The 27,708-nt window shown below is 54.7% G+C and overlaps 1 protein-coding gene and 1 long non-coding RNA gene across 3 annotated transcripts in view; one reads left to right on the top strand and one right to left on the bottom strand.

Annotated features, from left to right (window-relative positions):
- Nucleotides 1-3,197, bottom strand: part of FXYD6 (FXYD domain containing ion transport regulator 6) — a 37,868-nt gene extending 34,671 nt beyond the window's left edge. For both annotated transcript variants that reach the window (XM_059707768.1, XM_059707770.1), the window contains exon 1: nucleotides 3,062-3,197. The gene's annotated coding sequence lies outside the window, so the exon portion shown is untranslated. The remainder of the gene's footprint in view (nucleotides 1-3,061) is intronic.
- Nucleotides 3,198-3,795: 598 nt separating this feature from the next.
- LOC132240506 (uncharacterized) lies at nucleotides 3,796-11,007 on the top strand. Its single transcript, XR_009454345.1, has 4 exons — nucleotides 3,796-4,335; nucleotides 4,693-7,871; nucleotides 8,311-8,530; nucleotides 9,524-11,007. It is a non-coding gene; the product is annotated as an uncharacterized LOC132240506 (long non-coding RNA).
- Nucleotides 11,008-27,708: the final 16,701 nt, after the last annotated feature.

Below are 27,708 nucleotides of genomic sequence, written 5' to 3'. Positions count from 1 at the left end.
CACCAACGGAGGGCCCGGAGTTCATCCTCCCCAGAGGGCGCTTCTTTCAAGGCTCCACCCGCCCCAGTTTGGGTCCCGGCAGGTGGACCAGTGTCCAGGGGGCCGGCTCCACAGCCAAGAGGAGGAAGCTTGGGCTCGGTCTCCTGGGCACCTGGGTGCAGGCGGAGGCTCTCTCTGGAGTAAACGGAGACCAGCCCCTTTCTGCTCTGCTCACCGGCAACCCTGTTTTCTGAAATCATTACGATTCAGCCCCAGAGACAAGGGTCTCTTTCAGATTGCATAATCGACAAAAATTGAGCGGAAGAAATGCCTTTGAAATCATGGAACCTAACCCCCTAAAAACAAGGTGTTATTGACAGACCTGAGGCGGAAATAGAGGTCTGAAATCTTGGAGGCTTTCAGTTGCTTAAGATCAGTCTCAGCCATTTCTGACTTTCAGCAAAAACATGCCTGTGGAATGAATGCGCTCACCCTCAGGGCAGAGCCTGGACTAGAGCCCGTCTGTGCCTCCAGGCTCACCGCCTGCCCGCTGGGCCTCTGCCTCCTGGGGCTGGGCTGTCAGGGCTGCTTTATCTCCTCAGGCGCGGGCAGAAGCTGGCGGCGCTCTGTCAGACAGTGAGTCCAGATGGCGGCCACCTGAATCCCACAGGGCTGGGGGCAGGGGAGTGTGTGCTGATTTACGGCGTTTCCAGGGTCTAGGCAATGGCTCCTTCTTGCCTCACCCTCCAAGAAAACAAAACGAAGCAGGCTCCCCACCCACCAGGGGGCCCACACTTGGAAAGGACATACCAGTCCCCAGAGGACTGCTGAAGGTCAGATGGCCCAGCCACTACTGGGTGTGAGCCTCCATTTCCCACCTGCGCCTCAGTTTCCCCATATACACAATGTCCTGGTTGGATGTTCCCTCAAGGCCCCTTCTGGCTCTTAAAAATCCAGAACTCTAAGGTCAGGGGCTGTGTCTTCCTCCTCTCCTTCATGTCCCCAGCAACTCACACACAGTAGGTCCTTAACAAGCTCACTGGACAAATGAGCTGGGTCCTCGGTCAGTCCCAGGATCACGGAGGTCAGGAAGACTTGCCTCCTGCCTACCGCCTGATCCTCACAGAATCCACAGGTCTCACTCAGCACAGCCCTGGCAATCCCGCAGCCCACTGCAAACCTGCTTCCTCTCTGGGAAGCAGAGATGTGGCCGGAGGAGCCAAGCAGGAAAAGGTGCCAGGGAAGAGAGGGAGGCCTGGACGCCAGACAGCTCTCCCGGCCCGACGTGCACTTTGCTAACTCACCTGGCTCCTCTCCTTCCTGCTCTTCTGACTTCCCTCATCCGTGGCCCTCTCTCCCCCTTGTCGCTGCTCCCGGCCCCTCCCCGTCCCTGCCACCTCTGGGAGGCTCCGAGCCTTCTGCTGGCCTTCTGCTGGCCGAAGACCGCCTGGCCCTCCATGAGGCCGGAAGACAGAAGGGCCTGAGCAGACTCCTAGGCTGGTCCAGGAGCCTCGGGCTTGCTCAGGGGCAGGGCATGGAGAAAGCAGCCGTGAAGACTTACGTTCTGACCCAGGAGAGGGGCTCCCCTTAGAGAAGATCTCTCCACCTGCCTCTCAGGGTTCCTGGGAATGTGTCCCTCCGGCCTCTTGGCCCTCCCCTATATGTGCAGGCACAGAGCCTGTCAAGGCAAGAAATGTCCTATCTCCCAGCTGAGATCTACCGAGAAGCACCGTGTGTGTGTGTGTGTGTGTGTGTGTATGGGTTATAGTTTTTGTGTGTGCTGTGTGTGTGCATGTATACTATGATGGCAGGGCGTATGGGTGGGTGGTGTTGTAGAGGTATGCGTATGTTGTGTTTGATGTGCATGTGATGTGATATACGTGCAACAGCGGTGGTGTGTGTGCAGGAAGGCATGTATGCATGTGTTTGTGATGTGGACTGTGGGGGTGAGGGGAGTGGGTACAGGGGCCATGTCAGTTTGGGTGGGAGCTAGCTAGGCAGGGTCCCCGGCCAGAGGAGCCACAGATACCCAGTATCCAGGCAGCCATGTTGGGGGTCGGGAAGGAGACAGGAGGTGAGGAATGGGCAGGAAAAGGAAGGAGGCTGCGAATTAGAGGCGTCTCCATGGAAACTAGCAGGCAGGTCACATGCCAAAGGCTAAGTTGCTGAAAACGTATACACATCCACAATATGAGAGCAGGAGGCCCCGGAGTGGGGGTATCTTCGACCATCTCCAAACCTGGGCATCCGGCCAGAGAGCACCCGCCAAGGAGACCAGGGGGAGGGGACAGAGCCCACCGGGTGGGGCGAGGCCGCCGCAGCCTTGGCCCCAGGCTGGGGGCGGGCAGCGGTCTGGGCAGGCCGTTTCTCAGCACAGCCGCTCTCTGCTCCCACCTGCGAGCTTTCTCCTCCAGCCACCACTTGTAAGAGCCAGAAGCCGGCGCCAGGAGCGCCTCCAACTCGCACGGAAGCTCCGGGAGACACAATGGGGAGGTTCTGCCGGTCGCCCCGCCCGGGAAGGGGCTGGGTAGGAGGAAAGGAGGGAAAGGAGGGGATGGGGGGGCGGGGAGCAGGGCTCCCTAAAAGACATCGGGACTAGATAAACAAGGAGGGAAACACTGATGCAGCGTCCTCATGATCCCCGCGCCCTAGAGCCCCAGCCCTTCTCTGCCTCCCCCCACCGCCCTGCCGCTCCCCTAACCAGCAAGTTCCATTTTGTGTCGCTCCTGTGTGCACACGCACACCCAGCCGCCCGCCCAGGCTCTATCCGGGGGCCACGGTTGCAGGTAGCAAAGGGGAGGCGCCCGCCGGATAAGGATGGTGCAGCCCTTTCCCCTTCTCCCCCAAACCAGAGCCCGCGCTCCAAGCGATCGCGTGCACAGCCACGGCCTCGCCGGGCCTCTGCCCAGGGGCCCCTCTCCCCTCCGACGCCCACCTCCTCCTTCGCAGCCGCCGCCCGGGGACACGGCTCACACCCGCGAAACCAGCAAACCGCGCAGCTCGCCGGCGCCTCCGACCCTTCCCCTCCGGAGCCTCTCCCTCCGGGAAGGGGAGCCCAACCTCGCCCCTCGCAGTCGCTCACCTGCGCAGCGCGATCCTGTCCCAGGCGATGCCCTGAGGACGTGCCGAGCCGGAGGAGCTGGGAGTGGCGCCCGGGGCAGGGCGGTGGGGAGGCTGTCCGCTTTCCGCCTCCTTTCGCGGGCCGGGTGGGGCGGGGGCGGGGCTCCGCGGGCTGGGGGGTGGGAGGTGGGCGGGGCTCCGCGGGCTGGGCTGGGAAGTGGGCGGGGCTCCACGGGTTGGGGGGGTGGGAGGTGGGCGGGGCTCCGCGGGCTGCTGGGGGTGGGATGGGGGCTAGGGGCGGGGGGCGGGGCTCCGCGGGTTGCTGACAGATGGGGTGGGGGAGGGGAGGGGGCGGGCTCCGCGGGCTGATGGGGTGGGATAGGGTAGGGGCGGGAGCGGGGCTCCGCGCGCTGATGGGGGTGGGGTGGGGAAGGGGCGGGGAGGGGGCTGCGCGGGCTGATGGGGTGGGATAGGGTAGGGGCGGGAGCGGGGCTCCGCGCGCTGATGGGGGTGGGGTGGGGAAGGGGCGGGGAGGGGGCTGCGCGGGCTGATGGGGTGGGATAGGGTAGGGGCGGGAGCGGGGCTCCGCGCACTGATGGGGGTGGGGTGGGGGAGGGGCGGGGAGGGGGCTCCGCGCACTGATGGGGGTGGGATGGGGTAGGGGTAGGAGCGGGGCTCCGGGGGCTGATGCGGGGGGGGCGGTGGGATAGGGGCGGGGAGGGGGCTCCGCGCGCTGTTGAGGGACCCCCGCCTCCCTGTCAGTCCCCTCCGGCTCGCGGGCGCGTCCACGCAGGCCCACGCCGCTCCCGCCCCGCCCCGGGTGGAAGGGTTCTTGCGAAGCGCGGCCCGCTCGGAGGAGCAACAGGAGCCGGCGCCAGGGGCGGGCAGCGCCGCTGCCTGAGCTCCCTCTGCTGCGGGAGGGAAGGGAGCGAGACCAACAATGACGGCCAGTGCCTCTGTCAACAGTGAACCAGGGACGGGAATCAGAGGGAGCAGCCCGGCGAGCCGCCGCAGCCCGCGCCCCTCGCAGCGGGGCCGTGCGGGGAGCGCGCAGGAAGGGCTGCGTCGTGGCGCCGCGAGTCTGGTTGTCGCTGTCATTCAGCGAGAGCCAGGTGGGGCGCCCACCCCAGCCGCAGATTTGCTGCCCAGAACCCCCTTTTCAAGACCCCGCCAAGTCAGCCCGCTCCGCAGGGTCCCAATTCAAGACGGAAAACTGCACCTGGAGATCTAAACCCTAGTTCCGCACAGCTCAGCGATCGAGCGCCTCCGCTTCCTCCCCTGTGAACTGGCTCCCCTGTAAGCACTGGCCCCTGAGGCTTGGCGCAGGCCTCAGTGCTCAAGAAGCCGGGATCGGGGGGAGGGGTGGGGGGAGGGGCGGGGGGCGGGGGCGGGCAGGCATGAAGTAAGGGAAGAGGCCAGCTTGGCAGAAACTCAGCAAGGCCTGGCCACTGGTTGGCACCCAGGAGGCCATGCTGCCTGCCATGAGGCTGCCCAGCCTGAGGTGAGATGGGGGTCCACAGGACGAGGGCTGGCTGGTGAGAGAGGCTGGACCGTTGAGCCTGGGCAGGGCCCTGGGGACGTCATTACAAACCTAGGAAGGCAGCACTGCTAGGAGAGTCCCAGCTCTGGGCCTCCGCGTTCTCACCTGCGCAGTGAAGGAGGTGAACTAGATAATCCTGAGGCCCTCCCAGCGCAAATCCCAGGTAATTTCATTGTTCAATATGTGGTCCGGTCTTAAAACCTGAACACCGAAAGTATACATGCATTGAGGAAAGCTGGGCACTGCGTTGGGAGCCACAGACAGCTCCTGAAATAGTGAGGCTCAGCGGGCGGGGGAGACCCCTAGATCATGTGACTTTCCACAGAGACATCTCCAACTCTGTTCTTCTTTCTCACCATTGCGGTGGCTCCTAGGGGTGTTCTGTGGTTCCAAATTGATTTTAGGATTCTTTGTTCTAGTTCCGTGAAGAAAATGCCATTGGTGTTTTTTTAAATATATTTTTTATTGATTTCAGAGAGGAAGGGAGAGGAAGAGACAGATAGAAACATCAATGATGAGAGAGAATCATAGATCGGCTGCCTCCTGCACGCCCCCCATTGGGGATCAAGCCCGCAACCTGGGCATGTGCCCTTGACTGGAATCAAACCTGGGACCCTTCAGTCTGCAGGCTGACGCTCTATCCAATGAGCCACACCAGCTAGGGCACATGGTGTTTTGATAGGGATTGCGTTGAATCTATAGATTGCTTTGGGCTGTGTGGACATAAAATCCAACGTAACATGACATTCTTTCTTTACAACCTAATACCCTTTTCTGCTTCATCTCCTGAGACATTCCGTGCACTGCCTTCCCCATCCATCCATCATGCTATCACCCCAGTCCTTGCCAACACTGTCCCCCAGCTCAAGAGGGCCAGTCACAATTATTCCAGCTCACTGCTTGCTTTTCTGCCCCCAAACTGTTACCCAGATAATTTTCTCTCCTTCAAACATTCTCTCTTTCACTTCTTTACTTACCAGGATCCTACCTACTGGGCAAAACTAAATGTAAGTACCACCTACTGAAAGGGAAGCTGTCTTGTCCCTGCTGCCATGAGCAGTGTTATGTCTCCACATCTGTCCTTGGACATGTCAGAGTCTGACTTTTATGATGTCTAATTGCATGTGTGCTACCCCAATAGAATGGGACTTCCTTGGGGTCGGCCAGGCATATTACTCACCCATAGACACCAGTGTCTTGCTTGGCAACCCACTTATACTAGTTGAATTTAAGGGAATCATAGCTCACAAGACCCTACATGATCTTGCCCCACCACCTTTTCAGATTCATGTTGAATACTCTCTTGCTCACTCTCTCTCCAGCCAGCAATCCCTCCGTTTAACCACAGGGTCTGCAGACCTGGCTCCCTGCGCACTGGCACCTCGGGCTAGACAAGGCCAGTGAGTGCATGTGCATTGCTCTCTCTCACCAAGATGAATGGATAAAGCAGCTATTGAGGGCACAAGCAGGAGAAAACTGGGTGGTGAGTCTCCCAGAGCTCCTAGGCCAGCAAAGAAGGGCAGGTGACCCTGACACTGACATTGTAGTTCAGGGAAGGATGTCTCCATGGAGCTGGAGGCACTGGGGAAGGTGGCAGACATGGTTGGTTCCCTAGATCCACTCTCTTCTTTTCCCTTCCTATCAGAACTGCAATGTGTTCAATTTAAACTACTGATTTCCCAGACTCCTTTGCAATGAGGGGTGTCCATATGACCCAACTCTGGCCAAGAGGATGGGAACAGAATTGTCCTGAGTGAGAATTCTAAGAAAGACACAGTAGTATGTACCTTTTACCCTTGACTTTTTTTCTCCCTGCTCCTCCCCCTCTTCCTCCTCCTCCTCTTATTTCTCGGAAACATGAATGTGATGCCTGGAGGGGAAGCAGCCATCTTGCAACCAGGAAGAAAGAAGTCTCCTACTAAGGAGGCCGGATGGGCGGCCATCAACATCTGAATGACTTCATTGTGGAGTTCTGGCTTCATGAGAAAATTCAGCTCCTATTACATACATGTGCAGTAGCTCATTATCTGTTCCGTGCAGTTAGCACAGCCCTACCTGATACGAGTGAGGCCCCAGCTGGGAGGACAGCGTTTCATCCTGAGAAAGCCCCTCCCCCGGAAGACCTCTCTGCCAGGCACAGCCCCACGGGCACAGGCTGGCACAGCCAGCATGTCGAGGACACACTCCACCAGCTCTCCTCTTGGAGTGGGTCCTGCATGGCCCCTTCCCTTCGCTACCTTGATGCCAAGGCCTTAATTGGGGGGAAGGGAAGAAAGCAGAGGCCACCATAGTGGGAAAGTCGGAAATAAATTCTCCCCTGCCTTCCCCCCAGGAAAAAAACAAGCCGTGACAAAGCCTGGACAAGGTTTGTTTTGAAGTGAAAGATCCACGCCAGTTCCATTAGTTTGGAAAACCAGTTGCTGCCTGAATAACTGAAACCTGTCCTATAAGCGTGAACTGTCACCTCAAGGTGCTGGCCTCTAATTGTGAGCACACGTCGGCCAGAGCTGCTGGTTCTCCAGACTGGAGCACGTGACGCCTTCTCCCCCAGCCCTTCCACTCTGACCATATGCCACCATTGCCGCTCCCAGTGATGCCCCTGGGGGGAAGCCAAGTGATGCTGCCCTTCGGAGATAATGGCGTTGGAAATGCAATGCTAATGGCTCCCCAGACAAGACCAGAATAGCCTCGTGTTCTGCCTTCCTGGCGCACAGAGGCCGCTGCCTGTGAGCATCGCAGGCGCCTCTCGCCCGCCCTCCCCGAGTGCCCGGAGCCAGCTTCATGGTGAGAGCCACCTGTTCATCATCATAGCGTTTTTGTCCAACCCGCTGGATGGGCTCAGAACAGAAGCACAGCTGAGTGTGGGAGCCGGGAGAACCTGCAGCCCAGCAGGCACCTCCATTCAGACTATAAACTCTCTTTGCAAGTTGATCATCACCCACGAACTGGGCCATGTTTGCCATGCAGTTAAGATGGATTTGAATCCACTTATTTTCTTTTGCACCCCAGCTCCCACCCCCACCCAAAGCCTGAGCTGGTGTTTAAGAAAACAATAAAAATGACGTGGGCTGGTGGACTGTTGACCTTCTTTATATGGAAGTCACGTGAAGGCTGCAGACCAACTGCCAGGGGCAAGAGGAACGTCCCTGCACTTCTCCCAGGAGGCCTGGCGTCCCGGGGCTGTGCCTGGCGTCCCGGGGCTGCGCCTGGCATCCCGGGGCTGCGCCTGGCCTGCCTTGGGAAGGGGACTCAATTCTGATGACAGTGGGCATTCAAGAAGGATGCTGGGCAGGTCTGCAGATCACTTGTGGCCATACAGGCACTGCCTCTCTCATCTATTTTGTTTTAAATATGTTTTTGTTTATTTCAAAGAGGAAGGGAGAGAGAGAGAGAGAGAGAGAGAGAGAAACATTAATGATGAGACAGACTCATTGATTGGCTGCCTCCTGCACGCGCCCTACTGGGGGTAGATCCAGCAACCCGGGCATGTGCCCTGACCTGGAGTCCAAGGTGACCTCCTGGTTCATAGGTTGGTGCTCAGCCACTGCGCCATGGCAGCCGGGCTTCTCTCGTCTGTTTGTAGTGGACTCTTGGGTCCTTTGGTTTCTCCCCCTCCCTCCCTCCTGTAATTGTTATCTCTGATGATGCTGCTCATGCAGTTGCCTCTATGCTGCGGGCATATTTAATGTCAGGCATCTAAAGCCTTATCTCTATTTGTTTTCATTTTTCAGGACTTGTATCCAAGCTGAGGTGTGGCTGGTGGATTCGATGGGTATCAAGCTCGCTCTTCTGGCCATCCGCTGGAACAGCCCTGGACGCACCCTCTCCCTGGCACATTGTTAGAACCCACCACTGTCCTCCCACGTTGAACTCACAACTTCCTGCTTTAGCCCTGGGAGGAGGGCTGCACTGTTTAGCCTGGGAATCAACCACATTGCCTACTCTCAGATGGTGAGTAACTTAGAAATGGGAAGGATGCTTTGTTTATGTTTCTGTTTTTTGTTAATCCTCACTCAAGGATATTTTTCCATTGATTTTTAGGGAGAGTGGAAGAGAGAGAGGGAAAGACCGAGAGAAATAGCGATGTGAGAGAAACACACCGATTGGTTGCCTCCTACACGCACCCTGACCAGAACCTGGGCTGGGAGGAGCCTCCAACCAGGATATGTGCCCTTGACCAGAATCGAACCCGAGACTCTGGTCCTCGGGCCGATACACTGAGCCAAACCGGCCAGGGCTTGTTTATGTTTTATCCCTCTTCTTCCTCTCCTCTACTTGCCAAAAGAATTGGTATATGATGGGTGTTGGCTGAATGCAAAAGACAGGACGGGTATTGACAGAGAAATCCAGGGCAAATGAATTAGCCCCCAGAACAGCGCTTTGAGGCTGTTTGGGAGGAGGGGGAGGGGGGAGGGAGCGGTGGGGAGCGGCTCCCTGAGACATGGTCACAGATCGTGGGCACAGCACACTCGTCTTCAGTCGGCTGTAAAATTATGGTGAACTGTGTTTACAAAGACGGCCTCAGTCGTGTCTCCTTCCCGTGGGCTCCCAGCGAAGCTCTGCCACCCTCCCGCTGAGAGTGGAGCCTGCCTCCTGTCCCTCGTCCGGGCTGGCTCTGACGTATTCTGAGTCATAGAAAGAGGCAGAACCATCACTGAGTAACTTTGGAGTCTGGGCCTTAAGAGATCTGCAGCGCTAGCCGGTTTGGCTCAGGGGATAGAGTGTGGGCCTGCGGACCGAAGGGCCCCAGGTTTGATTCCCATCAAGGGCATGTACCTCATTTGCAGGCTCAGTGCCTGGCCTGGTTGGGACACATTCGGAAGGCAAACAATCGATGTGTCTGCCTCACAATAGATGTTTCTCTTTCTGTCTCTCTCCCTCCCTTCCGTTCTCTCTGGAAATCAATGGAAAAATATCCTTGGGTGAGGACTTTTTTTTTTTTAGGAGATCTGCAATTCGTGCCTTAGATTTTGTAATGCCACCTCTGGGCAGCCAGCTGCTCAGCAAGGCAGAGCGCCTGCCGGAGAGAGACCGGGTGGAGGCGACCCTGACGCCTTGGCTGTCCCGTCCCAGCTGGGGCTGAAGGCAGCCCCTGGAGCGACCGACCACAGACCTCTCAGCCGCCTGCCCGGCTCCTACTCCTCGGACCAGGAGAGCATCGCGAGGTGGTGCTTTAAACACCAACCGGGGAGCATTTTGTTTGCAGCAACAGATGGCTCCCAGGAGACGATGGGGCCTCCCATGAGCCAGATGCTCCAGAGGTGGGGCCTGCGCATCAGCATTCTAACAGGCCCCGCTGCCCCTGAGAGGGGACCGATTGGCTCAGTCCCGTGACCCATTCTCGGCCCCGGGCGGACCAGAGCGAGGCCTCCCGAGAATGGGTCCGGCCGCTTTCCCTTCCCACTCACCTCTCAGGGTGTCTGTCTCCTACTGAGGCGTGAGAATCACGTGCTGCCTGAACTCATGGAAAACATTTTAAAATATTAACTAAGCTGCGGCCCTGTGAGTGCTGATTATTCATGTCCTGATGAAGGGAAACAGGTGAAAAGCGTCCAAGGCAAGAGGTGGGACTGATCAGTGACATCTTCCGGGGGGAGCTGGCCTGGAGCAGGAGGCTGGGCCTGGGGGAGGCCCCGGGCTGCAAGGAGGTGGGCTGCGGGAAGGCTGGGCTGGCTGGCAGGTTCAGAAAGTCCTGCTGGGGAGGAACAGGGTTTTGAAGTTTCCATTCAGGCCCCATTTTTCTTCTCTGGTTCTCCCACCAGCAGAGGGAGAGAGGACTGGCTGGTGCCCAGGTGCCAGGGCCTGTGACAGACTCCCTCCGGCCCCGCTGCCGGCCCCGCTGTGCTGATGAGAAAGCTGACCGGGGCCTGGAGAGGGCAGCCCCGGAGCCAAACCAGCAAGACCCAGGGCTTCCAAACCTCACAGCCCAGCCAGCCCCGCCCCTGTCATTAGAGCAGGCCTCAGAGACCCCACCCAGCTGTAGCTCCCGTTCTCTCCTAAGGACCCCTGTGCGGGGGGCGCACACTTTGTGCTCCCAGCTGCCCTTGCTGAGGACCGAACAAGAGAGAAGGGGTGTGGCTTGTAGCAGGAGAGGTCAGCCAGGCAGAGGGAAGACCTCCCGGGTCCCATGGGCAAAATGAGCGGCGCTGGCCAATTTATTCCTCTGGCAAACATTTCTTGCTCAGCGAGAGGCGACAATGCTGCCTGCAGCGTCCAGGACAAAGACAGCTTCTCGGAGAGGCAGGAGGGGGCGTGACGGTGGAGCCCGTGCAGCTGGTCCTGAGCAGACGCCCGCTTCCTGGCCTGTGAGGAGGTATTGATGACACTGTCTGTCCCAGGGCGGGCGTGAGGGCCAGTTGAGATAACACATGGAAAATACCCACCACTGTGCCTGGCAGTGCCAATTGCTCAATACATATTTGCTTCTTGACTTCTCTGTGCTAATTAAACCCACTCAGACCAGCCCCAGGATAAAACGTCATCTTTAACGGCCATCTAGTGCGTGCCTTTCAGTGCCAGCACAGAGCTAGGCATGCAGCTCACCTCCCACAGTGACCTTGAGTGCTCCATGTTACTCACCCCCATTTCCTTGGGACTCTTTTTAAATATATATTTATATTTGATTTCAGAGAGGAAGGGAGAGGGAGAGAGAGGTAGAAGCATCAATGATGAGAGAGAATCATTGATCGGCTGCCACCTGCACGCCCCCTCCTGGCGATCAAGCCCATAATCCCTGCATGTGCCCTGACTGGGAATTGAACCATGACCTCCTGGTTCATAGGTTGATGCTCAACCACTGAGTCACGCGGCCAGGCTCCTGTGACTCTCTTTATGGCAAGCCCCACCCTGTAGCAGACCATTGTGACAAAAGTCATAGAGGGTGCAAGGGTGCAAGATGTCCATGATCAGACACAGGTCCTGCAACTAAAGGCCAGAGGAAGGCGCCCTGCTTCTGAGTGACATGTGCACGGCTGCGAGTCCCCAGGCTGCCGCGGGCTCCAGCAGGGGAAGCGCCCTTGACCCTGCCCGTGTTGGGGACCTGGCTGGCCAGTTTACCTCATGAGCTGCTCAGATGATAGAGCTGAGGGACTCAGCACAACTCTGGGGGGGGGGGGGAGAGGGAAGGAGGAGAAGGGGGGAGGAAGGCACAGGAGAGGGGGCAGGAGGGAAGAGGGAGGAGGGAGGAGGGAGGAGGGAGGCGCACGGGACTGGGGAAGGCTCCGGGAAAGGACTACGAACACAGGAGCGACTCGAGCATTCCCCTCTGCCCGGCACAGCACTGACGAGCTCACAGAAGTCACCCCTTTTCATCTGCACCACAGCCCCGGGCGCAGAGCCTGGTATTGTCCCCGATTCAGAGACAAGGCACCGGAGCCTGGAGAGCTGAGCCGCTTCCCCAGGTGGCTCAGCTGGTCATGGCGGAACCAGGGCTGAAGTCTGGGTGCAAGGCAGGTACTTGGTGGGTGTTGTTTGGGGAAGATGGACCTCGCCCATGCTTTCAGAAGCTCTGCACCCCGGGCCTCTTCCCATGAGCAATCGCGCTCCGGGGGCTCCCCCCTGCCTGTCCTGTGACTCAGGACCCTCCACAGTCCTGGCCACCCCGCCCCTGCCTGGGGGGCCGCGGCCCTGGCACCCACCCTCCTCTGTGTCTCTCTGCACACTGGCACCATTAACCAGGACGGGCAGAAAACTGTTTGCTTTGTCCAGCGATCCGTTTCGCGAGCCAGAGAGGTGTTTTTCCACTCCGAAGAGGCCATTTCTCTTCCTCTCCCGTCGTGCACTTCCTGCTCCGTGCCTGGTGAGATGATGTTTCTGTCTGTAATAACGGAAGAGTGTCTGGGGCTGGTAAGAAACAGGGCGCAGCTGGGAACATCTCTGGCATTATAATTATTGTCATCACTTAAGAGCTGCTAAGTGGCCCTGAGTGCCTGCTGCAGACGTGGCCGAGCAGGGTGAGAACAAAGTCCAGAAAGATGGAGCGAGCTTCCTGCCTCCAGGATGCCTAGATGCAAATCTCCGCCTGCGCGTCCCACACCCGGAGCCTGGCCTGGCGCGCACGGGCACGCAGACACCGAAACCAGAGGGCTGTCCGGACAGATCGCGGGGCTCCCAAAAGGGGTGCTGATGCTCCGCCAGGGGACCACACCGAGAGCCGCGCGCTAATATACCCACGCACAGCACTTAGACATGATGCATATGCTCACATGCAGGTACATGCTCAGACATACATGATCAGACACAGTCCTGCAGGATCCACTGGCCCCACCCTCCCCCTCACTCTTTGGGCTCTAGCATCTTTAGTCTTCGCATTCTTTTTTTTCCTTTTTAAAATATGTTTTTATTGACTGACCAGTTTGGCTCAGTGGATAGAGTGTCGGCCTGCAGACTGGAGGGTCCCGGGTTTGATTCCGGTCAAGGGCATGTACCTTGGTTGCGGGCACATACCCAAGTGGGGGGTGTTCAGGAGGCAGCTGATTGATGTTTCTCTCTCATCGATGTTTCTAACTCTCTATCCCTCTCCCTTCCTCTCCGTAAAAAATCAATAAAATATATTTTAAAAAATATGTTTTTATTGATTTTAGTGAGGAGGGGAGAGGGAAAGAGAGAACTGGATACTCTGATGAGAGAGAATCATTGACTGCTGCCCCCTGCTTGCCCCCTAATGGAGACTGAGCCCACAACCTGGCATGTATCCTGGCCAGGAATCAACCTGTGACCTCTTGGTTCATAGGTGGAGGCTCAACCACTGAGCCACACTGGCCGGGCCAGTCTTTGCATTCTTTAAGCCATGCCCCTCCTGCCTCAGGAGGGAAAGGCAGCAGGCCCGTGTTTGGGGAACAGCAGTAGATCCTGCCAGCAAGGTGGCTGCCATGGAGGTTGAACAAGAACAAGAACAAAGCATTCTCTCTGCCTCGAACACGCTTCCTCCTGCTCTTCCACTAGACCAGCGGTTCTCAACCTGTGGGTCGCGACCCCTTTGGCGGTCGAACGACCCTTTCACAGGGGTTGCCTAAGACCATCCTGCATATCAGATATTTACATGATGATTCATAACAGTAGCAACATTACACTTATGAAGTAGCAACAAAAATAATTTTATGGTTGGGTCACAACATGAGGAACTGTATTTAAAGGTCCAGAAGGTTGAGAACCACTGAGTGAGTGTCTCCTGACCCTTCAGGTTCTAGCACCAACGTCTCTTTTCCAAGGAAGCCTTCCCTGATCCCCTGGCCGCCCTGAGCACCATCCCCGACCGGACAGACCAGTATGGGTGGTCATATCTTGATATAATTTGTCTTCACACACGTATGGCAGGTGTGTTTAGTGTATGTTTGAACCCATGAGACCTGGGATCTTGTGTGTTTCTCAGTTGTAGCCCTAGGTGAGTGCCTGCCTCATGGCAGATGCTCAGAAATATTTGCTAAATGAATAAACCCTCGGACATGTGGAGAGCTCACTATCCACACGGGCGGTCACACAAGAACACATTCACACGTGCTTGCATGACCGCCTGTAGCATCCTTTGAAGTGTAGGGTGGCAGACCTGGACACTGTGGAGGAGTAGACATTAATTCAACTCTCCTGAAAGTAGTTTAACATTTTGGGTAAAAGTGTAAACAACCTTACTTTCAGAAATTGACCCGTAGGAGATCATTGCTTCAGAATAAAGCAAGCACAACAGAATTCACGGAGGAGTGTTTATACCATCAAAATGTGGAAACTAGCTACCCTACTTATATGTCCACTGACAGAGTAAACTGATGCATCTATGCAGTGAAACATTCTACAGCTATTGAAGATAATGATAATATCCATTCCCTTTCTTGTGTCATTGAGAAAAAGAAGTAGAGGTACAAAATAATTTGTATCATATGATCCTATTTATTTAAAACTAGTGGCCCAGTGCATGAAATTTGTGCACGGAGGGGGGGTTCCCCTCAGCCCAGCCTGCACCCTCTCTAATCGGAGACCCCTTGGGGGATGTCTGACTGCCAGTTTAGGCTGGGCCTAAACGGGCAGCCGGACATCCCTCTCACAATCTGGGACCACTGGCTCCTAACTGCTCACCTGCCTGCCTGCCTGATCACCCCTAACTGCTTCTGCCTGCCTGTCTGATTGCCCCAACCTCTCTGCCTGCCTGCCTGCCTGATCGCCCCTAACCTCTCTGCCTGCCTGCCTGATCACCCCTAACTGCCTCTGCCTGCCTGCCTGATTACCCCTAACTGCCCTCCCCTACTGGCCTGATCTCGCCCCCAACTGCTCTCCCCTGCTGGCCTGATCTTGCCCCCAACTGCCCTTCTCTGCCTGCCTGATCACCCCTAACTGCCTCTGCCTCAGCCCCCACAACCATGGCTTTGTCCGGAAGGAAGTCGGACATCCGGAAGATGACCCGTCGACCCGGTCTAATTAGCATATTACTTTTTTATTAGTATTGATAGATCATATAGGATAGGATTGCTTAAATGGGGTGGGGGGAAGCCTTTTTCAGCAGGAGGAGATGCTTTTGGCAGACAGAAATACATAATCCCTATATCTGGACTGATAGCCAGCCATATGCACTATACTGCCAAACTGGTCATGAAAAAACTGAACCGCTTTCTTACACCTTACACCAAATAGCTATTGCCCTTACCCACCCTTAGCCCTTACCTTAGGTTCTGCCTTCGCAGTTCACCCAGATTTGGTTCTGATTGGTTGGTTTCTATGCCAGTCAGTGTCAAAAGCTCCACCTCCTAGGCAGCCATTGGCTCCTCACAGTTCACCCAGATTTGGTTCTGATTGGTCAGTTTCTATGCCAATCAGTGTCTCTGGGCCTATCTCCAGGCCTGATCAGAGAGGCAGGGCTGATCAGCAGCCCTCAGAGGCCTGGAGAGAAACAGACGTGGCTGCTGGCAAAGCCCAGAGAGAAAGAGAGAGACAAGGGCTGATCAGCAGCTGCCACAGAGGCTACGGATCAGACCCTGCTTCTCTCTCCAAGCCTCTCTCCGGGCCTGATCTGCAGTCCCCTTGGCAGTCAGTGCTGGGTTGCTGTGCCCGGACCAGTGACCCAGAACTGACTGCAGGACTGACTTCCGGTCAGTGGAGCCTTCTGTTGTTTTGGACATTAGGGACCCTGGGTTTTTATATATTAGGATTATAGACCACTCTCTTTGAATGCATAAAGAGTTCTAGAATTTACCAGAATGCTAATAGTATTTAGTTCTGGGTGGTGGGATTGAAGGTGATTTTTATTTTCTTCTTTGCAAGACTATCTACTTGAAAATGTTGTTGAGATACAATATGTTATGATGTGTGGAGTTTATAGCACAATGTGTAGCACAAATATATGGTATCCTTTATATTATTTTCACAATTTTCAGGATTGTTTGGATTTTTTCCCTTTGCTTCCTTTCTTTATTAATATTTAGCTACTCATGCTAACACATTACTCCCTGAAGAAACTTGGACCTTGTAATCTTTCTTATTTTTTTATGAAGAGTCAATATATTTTTTAAAATATATTTTTATTGATTTTAGAGAGAGGAAAGGAGAGGGATAGAGAGATAGAAGCATCAATGAGAGAGAATCATTGATCAGCTGTCTTCTGCACACTCCTATTAGGGATTGAGCCTGCAACCCGGACATGTGCTAACTGAGAATCGAACTGTGACCTCCTGGTTCATGGGCCAATGCTCAACCACTGAGCCACACCGGCCAGGCAGGCCTTGTAATCTTACAAGGGTAAATGGATGAAGGTCTCATCTATAGTTTCTTCTTGCTGTTAGGAAGCATAGCCCTGTCGATTCCAGGCGCAGAGATTCTTTTTACCTGCCAGAGGAAGACAGGAGCAAAAAGAGAAGGGGAGACGCATGCAGGGGAGAGGCGCTTTCCGAAGTCCAGGCCAGCCTGCTGTCCTTGGGAGGAGGCACATGGGTGTCAGAGGCTGGCCCTGTTGGACAAGCTGGCGTCCTTGTTGTATTCCACAGATGACAAATGTGGCAAGAAGATTAAAAAGGCATGGTCCAGAAATGAGGATGATAGCCACTAGGGGTCTGGTGCGAGGTGGGAATCAGGTGAGAGGGAGGGGCTAACTTTACCGTGTCCCAGATCAGGTAGGAGGAGGGGCTTCCCTGCAGGTAGGTGCATCACACCCAGAGGCCCTCTTGTGTACTGCGCTTCATTTAAATTAGGCCACAGGGAACTTTCTAAGATTTCCCTCCTGAGGAACTCTGGGCCTTTCTGTCTGAACCATTCGGGCAGAAAAGGGAAAGCAGTTTCAAGTGACGCCGATAGACCACCTTACTGATCTGGAAAGGAAGAGTTAAAATAAGTTAAATTGATTTGCGCAGCTGGCTAAGGTTTTTCTCTCAAAGATTTACCTTCCAGAAATTTACATTTCAAAAGATGGCTCAGATAAGCATTCTTGGAGACCTGGTATCTTTATTTTAAAGGTGCAGATGTTGGTTTCATAAAGCCAATGATCTCTAAGCATTTCCTTGAGGGGCCCAGAATTAAGTTGCTGCCATCTAGTGAGTATGCACCCAGAGGGTCTCTCAGGCGCCGTGGATGGAGGTGGTATTGCCTGCTGCCTTCAGGGAGAGAAAGCTTTCTTCCTAGAGAAAAAGGGAGGCATCGGATCGCTGAGAGGCCTGAACATCCTCAGAGCTCCCCAGCCCCACGTCACGTGACCAAAACTCGGGATGGTGTGTGACCCCTTTTTTCTGGCCATTGGCTCCCAAGGCCTGTTCCTGCCTGTACCAGCCCTGGTGTCTGTCCCACAGCCTGTGCCTCAACCTCGCCTAGCGGTGCAGACTTCTGGGAGAGCGCGTTGCATGCCCAGGCGTGGTGCCTCACAGCACTCAGTGGTGACCCGCCGCTGCTCCGTGAGCTGTATTTAACTCCACGAGGTGATTCTGATGGCTTTTGGCCTTAACTAGTCTCACTGGACGTTCCCACCTTCGTGTCCGCCGTACCTCTGCTGCCTCTGGTGGAAAATCTCGCCTGTAACTCTGGCCTTCTCTAGGAAGATCATAAAATGCTGGTTGCTGGCCGGTGTGGCTCAGTGGATACAGCGTCGGCCTGTAGACTGAAAGGTCCCGGGTTCGATGCTGGTCAAGGGCACATGCCCGGGTTGTGGGCTCGATCCCCAGGAGGGGGCATGCAGGAAGCAGCTGATCAATGATTCTCTCTCATCGTTGATGTTTCTATCTCTCTCTCCTTCTTCCTTCCTCCCTGGAATCAATAAAGATAAATTTTGAAAAATGCTGGTTGCCCCTGGGCATGCGAGGGCACAGAAGTGGTGGGAGGGACTAACACACAGTCAGTCTCCAGATCAGCCTAACACCATCCTGCGTATCAGATATTTACATGATGATTCATAACAGTAGCAACATTACAGTTATGAAGTAGCAACGAAAACAATTTTATGGTTGGGTCACAACATGAGGAACTGTATTTAAAGGGCCAGAGGTTGAGAACCACTGGCCTAACACAACCCTTCCCATTTGTGCGGCTTGCATCTGAGCTTCCTGCTTACTGTGCATCTGCAGGGCGTTCGTGAAGGCCAGCGTTTCCTGCCCTGGGGTTACAATCTCCCACGTCTAACTGCACAGCGAGGGAAACCCGGGCTGCGGGGCTAGGGGCACGAAGGCAGCCTGGCACGCGGAGCGGAGGGTGAGGCCGCGAGATGTTCTGCGAGCTGCAGCCCAAGCCCAGGGTAACAGCAGGCGACTGCCTACAGAGATATCCCCAGGGGACCTGCCCTGGAGCTTTGGGCTGGGGGCCTGGGCAGTGGCTCCTGCAGTCTGAGCTGGGTAATGGGGAGGGAGCAGAGAGAAGACCAGCTGGAGCGATGCAGGCAGTGGTGGGAGGTGGGGAGGCCAATGAGGCGAAGACCTTCCCGCGGTTTCCTTACCATAAGCCACAGCTCCGCCCCCCTGGCTGGCTCACCAGATGTTGCCAGTGGAAGTGAAGTCCCTCCACGGAGCTGCAAGGGAAGCATTCCAGGGGCCCATGCGGGAGGCAGAGGCACATGAGGTTCATTGTAGCACCAGGTGCAAAATCCAAGGACCGCCCTGGGCTCCCAACGACTCTTCTCAGTCCGTGCTGTCTTCGTCAGGCGCGGAATGTCTGGGCACCGGCCCTCCTTCTGGCCCTACATTCTGTGCCAATGGTTCAGCTCCTGCTTCCCGGCTGAGCCCTGGCTGGCACTGTGCCCAGCCCCACGGGGTTTGCCATGGGCCCCAGGCAGCTGCCAGGGCCACACATTGCTATGGAGAAAAACTCACAACAAATAGGGGAGGGAGGGATGGAAGGAGGGAGGGAGGGAGGGAGGAAGAGAGAGAGAGGGAGAGAGAGAGAGAATGCGTGCTGTTGGGACTTTTCAGAATGCCCTGTATGAGAGTTAAATTAGAAGATACTAAAACAACGAAGCTGAAGATAAGAGACCAGGGTGGAAAGGGCCAGAGGGAGCATCAGGATCAATGAGCCCGAGGTGCGTGTCCTCCACCCCTGTCCAGAGTTTAACCTCGTCCTCAGTGCCAGTAAGTCCTGTGACAACTTGGTGAATTCAACGGAACTTGGGCGACTTTTAGTCCAGTTCACGGCGTTATCAGACAAGAACCTAACGGGGTTCTGATCTCTGGTTCCAGCCACCCAGACCTCGTCTGGGGTGTGGAGGGCACCGGCGTGCTGCCCCAGTCCTGGGCAGAGTAACTGAAGTGCTTCTAACTAGAATTAGCACAGTCCCCTGGGATGCACCAAGCTCAGGAAGTTAAGAAAATGCACATTTTTAATCACTCTTCGTTCTCCCATCCACTGAGCTCTTCGTTAAAGTGCCATTAAATGAGCATCCCTCTTCCTCAGCAAACTCAGCACCCTCAGGTAGACCTGACCAGCCGGACCTCACATGAGCGAGTTCACTTTTTTCATGGGAGTGGGCAGGGAGGGTAAGATGAAGACCAGGTTTTAGGGACAAATGTATTTATTTCATATATTTTAACCTATTTCAATAGAATTCCCAGGAAGTGCCTGGGAGTCAACAGGGGCAGGTTCCCTTCCTGTCTGAGTGGCCTAATGCGGCCGTGCTCCAGGGGTGGTGTGAGGCCCCCGGGGCCGCCAGAGACGTTTTCAGGGGATCCGCAGAGGCAACAGGGTTTTCATGATAACGCTCTGATGGCACTTGCCTTGTTCACGTTGATGACGTGGTTGGTGCAAAAGCAGAGGTGGGCCACACTGCTTGCTCCTTCATAGGAATCAAGGCAGCACAGGAACAGGGATTGCCGCCCCTGTGTCCTTCACACCACGTTTCCAGCTTCACTAAGAACAGCCTCCATGGCCCGGCCCGTGGCTCGGGCTGAGCATCGACCTAGAAACCAGGAGGTCTCTGTGTGATTCCCGTCAGGGCACAGGCCCGGTTGTTGGCTTGATCCCCGGTGTGGGATGTGCAGGAGGCAGCCGATCAGTGATTCTCTCTCATTTGATGTTTCTTTCTCTCTCACCCTCTCCTTTCATCTCTGAAATAAAAAATACATATTAAATGAACACCCTTGATGAAACAGTAGAAAGGGTTAATTATGAAAAATTATTGTTATTAATAATATTATCTCAATCCAGAATACATGTGTTTTTAATTTTTAAGGTGAAAACATGGGAAGTTTGCATCTAGCACTCCTGCTGCAAACCAGAATATGAAGGTTTTCGAGGGGAAAGTGCTTGTATTCTGAGCTGCAAGCTAGACTAGCCACTTCTTTCACGAAACACCGTGTTTACTTGGATGAAAATTGACAAGCTATGGTTACCCAGGCTCAGTAGTTGGCAATCATTATTTCAAAAATCAACAACATGAGCTTGTACCGCCAGGAGAACATCTGACAGTATTTATTGCCAATGATACAGTTTAAAGTTCCAGCTGAAAATGAAAAGTTTGGAAATGAGCTTGACAGCCCAACCCTTAAAGACTCTGCTGATGAGGCGAGTGGTGACGCTGATACATATGGTTTTTGCTCTTGTTTAGTGAAGCTGTCAACAGTTGGGAGATGTTCTAAGGTAAAACCAACATTTCCAATTGGACAAAGTTAGACCCATGGAGGTTGCACAGACCGAGCTTTTAATGTCGCCAAGTGCACAAAGCCCATCCACCGGCTTCCAATTCCACGGCGAAGCTCACCTGTAAGAAGCTCTCACTCGTCAGGCCTGAGTACAGTCCCGAAGAAAAGGTTCCACAATTATCTGAAAGGACTATTCCGATAAGCTTCCACCTTCCGCCCAGCCTGCCTGCCTCTCTCGTGATTGATGTTTCTCTCTCTCCCTCTCCCTTCCTCTCTGAAATCAATACAAAGATATTAAAGAAATAAAATAAAAAAAGAATCTTCCACTTTCCAACCCTACATCTGCGTGAGATTAGATTTTTTTCATGTATTTAAACCAAAACAACATATTAGAACAGCTTGAAAACTGAAGCAGTGTGAGGATCCAGGTGTTTTAGGAAGCCAGACGCTAAAGAGATGTGCAAAAAATGTAAAAAAATGCCACTCTTCTCCTTAACTTTTTTGTTTTGAAAAATAGTTACTTTAATAAAAATTTATTTATATTAACATGTAATTAAATACTTAGTTATAATTATAATGAAATAGGTACATTTCAGTATAATGAATGCTGAAAACTACAAAACGTGGATTTTTTCTTTTTATAAATGAAAGAAGAGCTTAAAAAACGGAGAGACATACTGTGTTCATGGTTTGGAAGGCTCAATAGTTCACATGTTAATTATCTCCAAATTGATCACAGATTTAATGCAATCTCAAAATTCCAAGGATTCCTTGTAGATATAGACAATCTGGTTCTAAAACTTCTATGGAAATGTAAGGAGTTAGAAGAGCCAAAATAATTTTTAAAAAAGAACAAATTTGGAGGACTCACCTACCCAGCTTTAAGACCTATTAGAAAGCTATAGGCGTGGAGCCAGGGTGGCACTGCTGAAATGACAGACACAGAGACCAGTGGGGCAGCATGGAGAGTCTAGAACTATGTGCACACAGAGGTGCTCCGTTGATTTCTGACAAAATGCAAAGGAATTGGATGGGAAGGACAGTCTCTTCAGCAAATGGCACTGGGGCCACTGGGCTCCCTTCGAAAGCAAACAAGCAAAACCATGGACCCTCATCGCCACCCAACAGGATCCAAGAAGTAACTCAAGATGGACCCTAGGTCCAAATGTAAATCATGAATCAATAACATTCTTTAGAGAAAATATCTGAGAAATTCTTCATGAGTTTGGATTTGGCCAAGACTTCTTAGCACAATCCAAAAGGGGAAAAAATTGCTAAGTTGGAAGGCACCAAAGTAAAAAAATGTGCTTTGTAAGGACAAAATTAAGAGAATGAAAAGACAAGCCACGTGGAGAGAAAATGTTCACAAGCCACGTGTCTGTCAAAGACTAGTACCTACTCCTGAGAGAAGTGCTCATTGGTAGCACAACGAGATGCCACTGCTCTCCTCGTGGAACGGCGACGATAAAAATGCTGGCAAGTCCAGTGACCGATGAGGACGTGGAGCAACTGGAACTCCTGTGCTGCTGGTGGGATTGCAAAATGGTACACCCCCCTGAAAACAGCCTGCCGGTTTCTTAGAAAGTCACACATACCATTGCCGTACGACCAGCAATCCCATCCAGAGCAACGGAAACGTAGGGGACATGGACATCTGCACACGGAACCCAAGAGCTAGGCTCCTCTTGATTTCCTCTCGTGACCTCATGAGGAAAGGAGGCTCTGACCCAAAAGAGAACGTCCAGGCCTTTGCGCAATGTGAATAGGAGACGGGCCTGAGCCGCCTGCAGGAAGAAGGGCTCTGGGGGTGAAGGGAGGCTGCCCATGAGCCTGACCTGGAGGGTGGGACCCCTGAGGCCAAGGGTTCAGAGGAAGCAGGTTTGTGCGCTGCTCCTTTGCCTGGGAAGGCCACCAGCCCGGAGCAGAGGGCAGGCTCTCCCAGGCGGTGTGTCTGGGAGAACATGGCGAGGGATGTTTTCTGGCCCGGCTGTGGCCGTTCACCAGACTTTAATCTGCTTTTAGTTATTTATGTATATATTTTTCATATATATTGTTATTGATTTCACAGAAGAAGGGAGAGGGCGGGAGAGATAGAAGCATCAATGATGAGAGAAAAATCACTGATGGCTGCCTCCCGCACGCCCCACACTGGGGATCGAGCATGCATCCCGGGCATGTGCCCTGGCGGGGAATCGAACCTGGTTGATAGGACAATGCTCAACCACTGAGCCACTCCGGCGGGCTAACGTGCTTTTAAAAAGAAAGGTGACGTTTCTTGTATCCGAGTGACTTGGAGCAAATCCCTGCTAGGTCCCCCGATGCCAGCTGGCAGCCGGGGGTGGATGAGGTCACCCGGTGAGCATTTACCCTGAGGAGAGCCCCGAGGGGTCTCCCCGGAGCTCGGTGTAGGAGCCTGTGGGAGACGGGAGGCCCAGCCGAGCTCCAGAGGGGAGCTGGGAGGAGCCATGGCAGTGCCACCTCGGCGGGAGCACTCACAGTGAGATGCTGCAGAGAGTGCCTGGAAGATGAGGACTACAGAGTGTCCACCAGATTTGGCCGCATGGTGGTTCACTGACGTTATGGGGCAGGGCCAGTGATTGAGGGGTCTGTGGAGGACGAGCATGTGTGTCCCCTCATGGCTCTGCATGTCGGCTCCACTGGCTAATCAGTCAGACGCCACTGGAGCAGGGCCAGGGACAGGTAGCTGTTCTGGTCCATTGGATGAGGAGAGAGCAGGGTGACTTCACTCAGTGAAGCTAGAGGAACCACCACTAGGGGGCGTCCATCTGCCCATGTCACCTCCAGGAAGATCAGCTCATCCTATCTAATAATACACAAACATGGTAATTAACCATACCTCCACTACACTTCCCATTGCTAATAGCAGGATATGCAAATTAACTGCCAACCAAGATGGCAGCCGGCAGCCACGCAGCTGAAGAGAACATGAGGCTTGCTTGCTCCAGTGATGGAGGAAGCCTAGGTTTCCCGCCTGCCGCGGCCCAGCTCTGAGCTCCGGAAGCAACAATGTTGCAATTATAGAAGCTAAACAAATCCCAGATACCTGCTTTCAGCCAGCCACAGCCTCAGAGCTTAGAGCGCCAGTGATGGCAACAGAGTTTCAATTATAGAAGCTAAACAAGCCCCAGATACCTGCTTTCAGCCAGCTGCAGCCTCAGAGCTGGAGCCGGGCCTCAGAGCTGGAGCGAGCAGGATGGCAACAATGTTTAAATTATAGAAGCTAAACAAACCCAGATACCTGCTTTCAGCCAGCCGCGGCCTCAGAGCTGGAGCCGGGCCTCAGAGCTGGAGCCGGGCCTCAGAGCTGGAGCCAGCTCTCAGCTCCAGTGACAGCTATAGAAGGTAAATAAATCCCAGGGGAAAAAAAAGAGGCTGGGAGCTTCAGTCACCCGCCAGCCTGAAAATGGCCCTCAGCTCCTCACCCAGACTGGTCAGGCACCCCAGTGGGGACCCCCACCCTGAAGGGGGTGTGACCAGCTGCAAACAGCCTTCAGCCCATCATCCAGGCTGGCCAGACACCCAAGAGGGACCCCTACCCTGATCCGGGACACCCTTCAGGGCAAACCAGCCGGCCCCCACCCATGTACCAGGCCTCTATCCTATATAATAAAGAGCTAATATGCAAATGGCCATCACGCCCTCACGCCATCATGCCATAATGGCTCAGACACTCAATACTGGGGAGAGAGGAATGGGGGCCACCCAGGCACAAATGAGCTCGCGAGAGAGGAATGGGGACCAGCCAGGCTGTGGCCTGGGAGAGGGACAAGCAGCCCACCCCGCGGTCCCAGGCACCTGCAGCTGTGGCCCAGGCGAAGCTGCACGCCCACGGTCCCCTGCGGCTGCAGCTGTCCTGGGCTAAGCCAGCCCGGGCCCTGGGTGCCTGCGACCAGCCGGAGGAGGGAATCCTGGGTCCCAGGTGCAGGGCAAGGCAGAAGCAGTTAGGGGTGATCAGGCCAGTAGGGGAGCAATTAGGGGCAATCAGGCCAGTAGGTGAGCAGTTAGGGGTGATCAGGCAGGCAGGCAGAGGTGGTTAGGAGCAATCAAGCAGGCAGGCAGGCAAGTGATTAGGAGCCAACAGGCCTGGATTGCAAGAGGCAGTCGGACATCCCCTGAGGGGTCCCAGATTGGAGAGGGTGCAGGCTGGGCTGGGGACCCCCCACCCCCACCCCTGTGCATGAATTTCATGCACTTGGCCTCTAGTTCCTATAATAAGACCAAGAGGGCAGTTCATGCAGAGAAATAGTAAATGTCCTGAGACCTGAAGGTTTATCCAATTTTCCCTCTCCTATCTTATTTGTCCGGTAAAGGGACCTGGAGGGAAGGGCCTGGCCCTCTTGCTGCAAGTTCAACATTTATTGAGAGGTCACGCTACACCAATAACTGCCCTGAGTGTTTACCTGTATCTCCCACTTAATCCTGCAACACGTGAGACAGACACACCCATTTCACAGACGGAGAAATAGAGGTTGGCCTGTCCCAGATCACATGGCTATGTAAGTGGTGGAGCTGGGATTTGTACCTCCAGATACTTCCATTCTGATTCCAGTGCTCTCTCCACTACAACGTGTATAATTAGAAGGGCTTATTCAAAGGAGATTCCCAGCCCAGCCAGCATGGCTCAGTGGTTGAGCATCGACCTATGAACCAGGAGGTCATGGTTCAATTCCTGGTCCGAGCACATGCCTGAGGTGCAGGCTCAGTCCCTAGTATGTGGCACGCAGGAGGCAGCTGGTCAACGATTCTCTTTCATTGATGTTTCTATCTCTCCCTCCCTCCCCTTCCTTTCTGAAATCAATAAAAATGCATTTAAAAAACAAAACAGACAAATGAAGAAGATTCCCAGGGTTCTCCTTGTGTGAGAAGTGGAGGACTCTGGGACTCAGGGCTGGGCCAGAAGACACCTCCTGTTCTCTCCTCCTGCCCTGCTGGCAGGAGCTGAGCTGTGGAGACCGACGACCAGGCCGTGCCCGCCCCTCTTGGAGGACCCATCTGATAAAGCCTCCTGCCCGGGCAGTCCAGCGCCTCTCTGCTGAGCATGGTCCCCATGGTCTCCGGGAGGCCCTTGGTAAGACCAGGATGGAGCCTGCTGCCTGGGCGGGGGGGGGGGGGGGGTAGATTACCAGGAGCAGGAAGCCTGGGCCGTGCGGAGGCGGTAGGGAACGAGTGGCATGTGCCTCTCAGAGCCACCCACCCACCCACGTCAAGGTGACACGGAGGTGTCTGGCCTGACAGCTTGTCATGGCCTGGGCGGGCCTTCCAGAAATCACCCACTTGGGGTGAGGGTGGGAGGTGCAGGGGCCTCCTCCCATGCGTGATGACTGGTCCCAGGTTCTGGAAACTGCCTGGTCCAAGCCTCGGCCATGTGACACTCTGAGGGTGTGCCAGCCCTCCCTGGGGAGTTGCCCCCCGGCCCCTCCCACCACAGAGGCCAGCAGAGGATAGAGCTACCCATAAGGCCACAGAGAGCTGGATTCCACCTGGTTTTGAAAAGCAGCTTTTCCAATGGGACAGCCTGGATTCAAAGTTCAATGCCTCTACTTAGTCGTCTGGGGACATTTATTCCAGTTCCCCTTGTGTCTTCCTGCATAGAATGCAATAATAGCCATGCCTGCTCCGCGCTACGGGAGGTAACACACATTGGGTGTTCAGCTCAGTGTCTGGCACACAGCGGCTGCTCAGCGTGTGCTGGCTATGACCACTGCCCCCTTCGCTGTCACCCCCGCAGCTCCCCGCCTGCGTCTGTGTCCTCCCACCTGCACCAGGGCATCGTCTGCACAATGAGGGAAACAGCAGCCTCCGGATCTAACCGGACCCAGAGGCCGCTGATGGGCAGCTGGGCTGTGACTGGCTGTCCTTCTGAAGAGCCATCGTCTGCCCCCCAACCCACTCACGCGCCCCCCACCCCCACCCCGGGAAACGCAGCAGTCAACAGAGTTGACAGAGCCAGAGGTTTCGACTGGTACTGGAGGTGCCTGGGACCAGGGACCACAGAACACCATCACCAGCAACACCTCTCCCACCATCACACACACACACACACACACACACACCCCACACACACACCCCACACGCACACACACACACCATACGCACACCACACATGCGCGCGCACACACACACACACACACATACACACACACACCACACACATCCCTGGAGACTCTGAACCAATCTGGGAAGTCCCATCACCCTTCCCTGATTTTTGTCTCTATCGACGGGGGGCTAAGGAATGTGTTTCTTTCTCTCTACCCAGACATTCCTCAACACTCCCCACCCTGCAGATCCGTCTGCAGGAAGCCTGAGAGAGGAGGCCGGTCTGTTCTAAGGAGAAAGGAACAGAAATGGCCCGAGCCCGAGTTTTTTCTTTAGGCCTCCTTCTGGGAGGACCAGAGACAGAGGGCTGTCCCCCCACCCCCAGTGAGCGCTCGCTCTGGCGTGGAACTGGCCCACTTCACTTAGGCTGCGCCCTAGGGAGGTCGATCCCCATAAAATGCGGATGAGAAAGCTGTGCCTCCCGCCTGAGCTGAGCGTTAGGAGGTGGTGAGCTTCCTTTCCTCTCTCCCCCGGCAGAAGCAGCCGATAGTCACGAGGTGGGAAGAGTCTGGGTCCCTGGAAAACCACGTGGAGGAGAGCCTGCCCTGAGCAGACACCCTCCCTGGCTGGGTAGGCGGCTGAGAAGAAAACTGTGGTTGGGTTAAGCCACTGAGTTTGTGGGAAAGTGTAGATCCGTTACAGCAGCGGTGTTACACCTCCTGGCGACACAGCAGACCTGGCATCTGCCCTCTCCTCAGACCTTGTTTGGATGAAGCAAAAAAGAACTGGAGCCCTGGCCAGTTTGGCTCAGTGGATAGAGCACTGGCCTGTGGACTGAAGGGTCCTGGGTTTGATTCCAGTCAAGGGCACATGCTCGGGTTGTGGGCTCGATCCCCAGTGTGGGGGTGTGCAGGAGGCAGCCAATCAGTGATTGTCATCATTGATGTTTCTATCTCTCCCTCTTCCTTTCCCTCTGAAATCAATAAAAATATTATTATGAATCTTATGAATTATTTATTTTTTAAAAAAAGAATTGGAGGGAGG

This window comes from Myotis daubentonii, chromosome 9 (assembly GCF_963259705.1).
Source record: "Myotis daubentonii chromosome 9, mMyoDau2.1, whole genome shotgun sequence".
NCBI classification, from domain to species: domain Eukaryota; kingdom Metazoa; phylum Chordata; class Mammalia; order Chiroptera; family Vespertilionidae; genus Myotis; species Myotis daubentonii.
The sequence above is the reverse complement of the archived record's forward strand: the minus strand, read 5'-3'. Positions and strand labels throughout refer to the sequence as shown.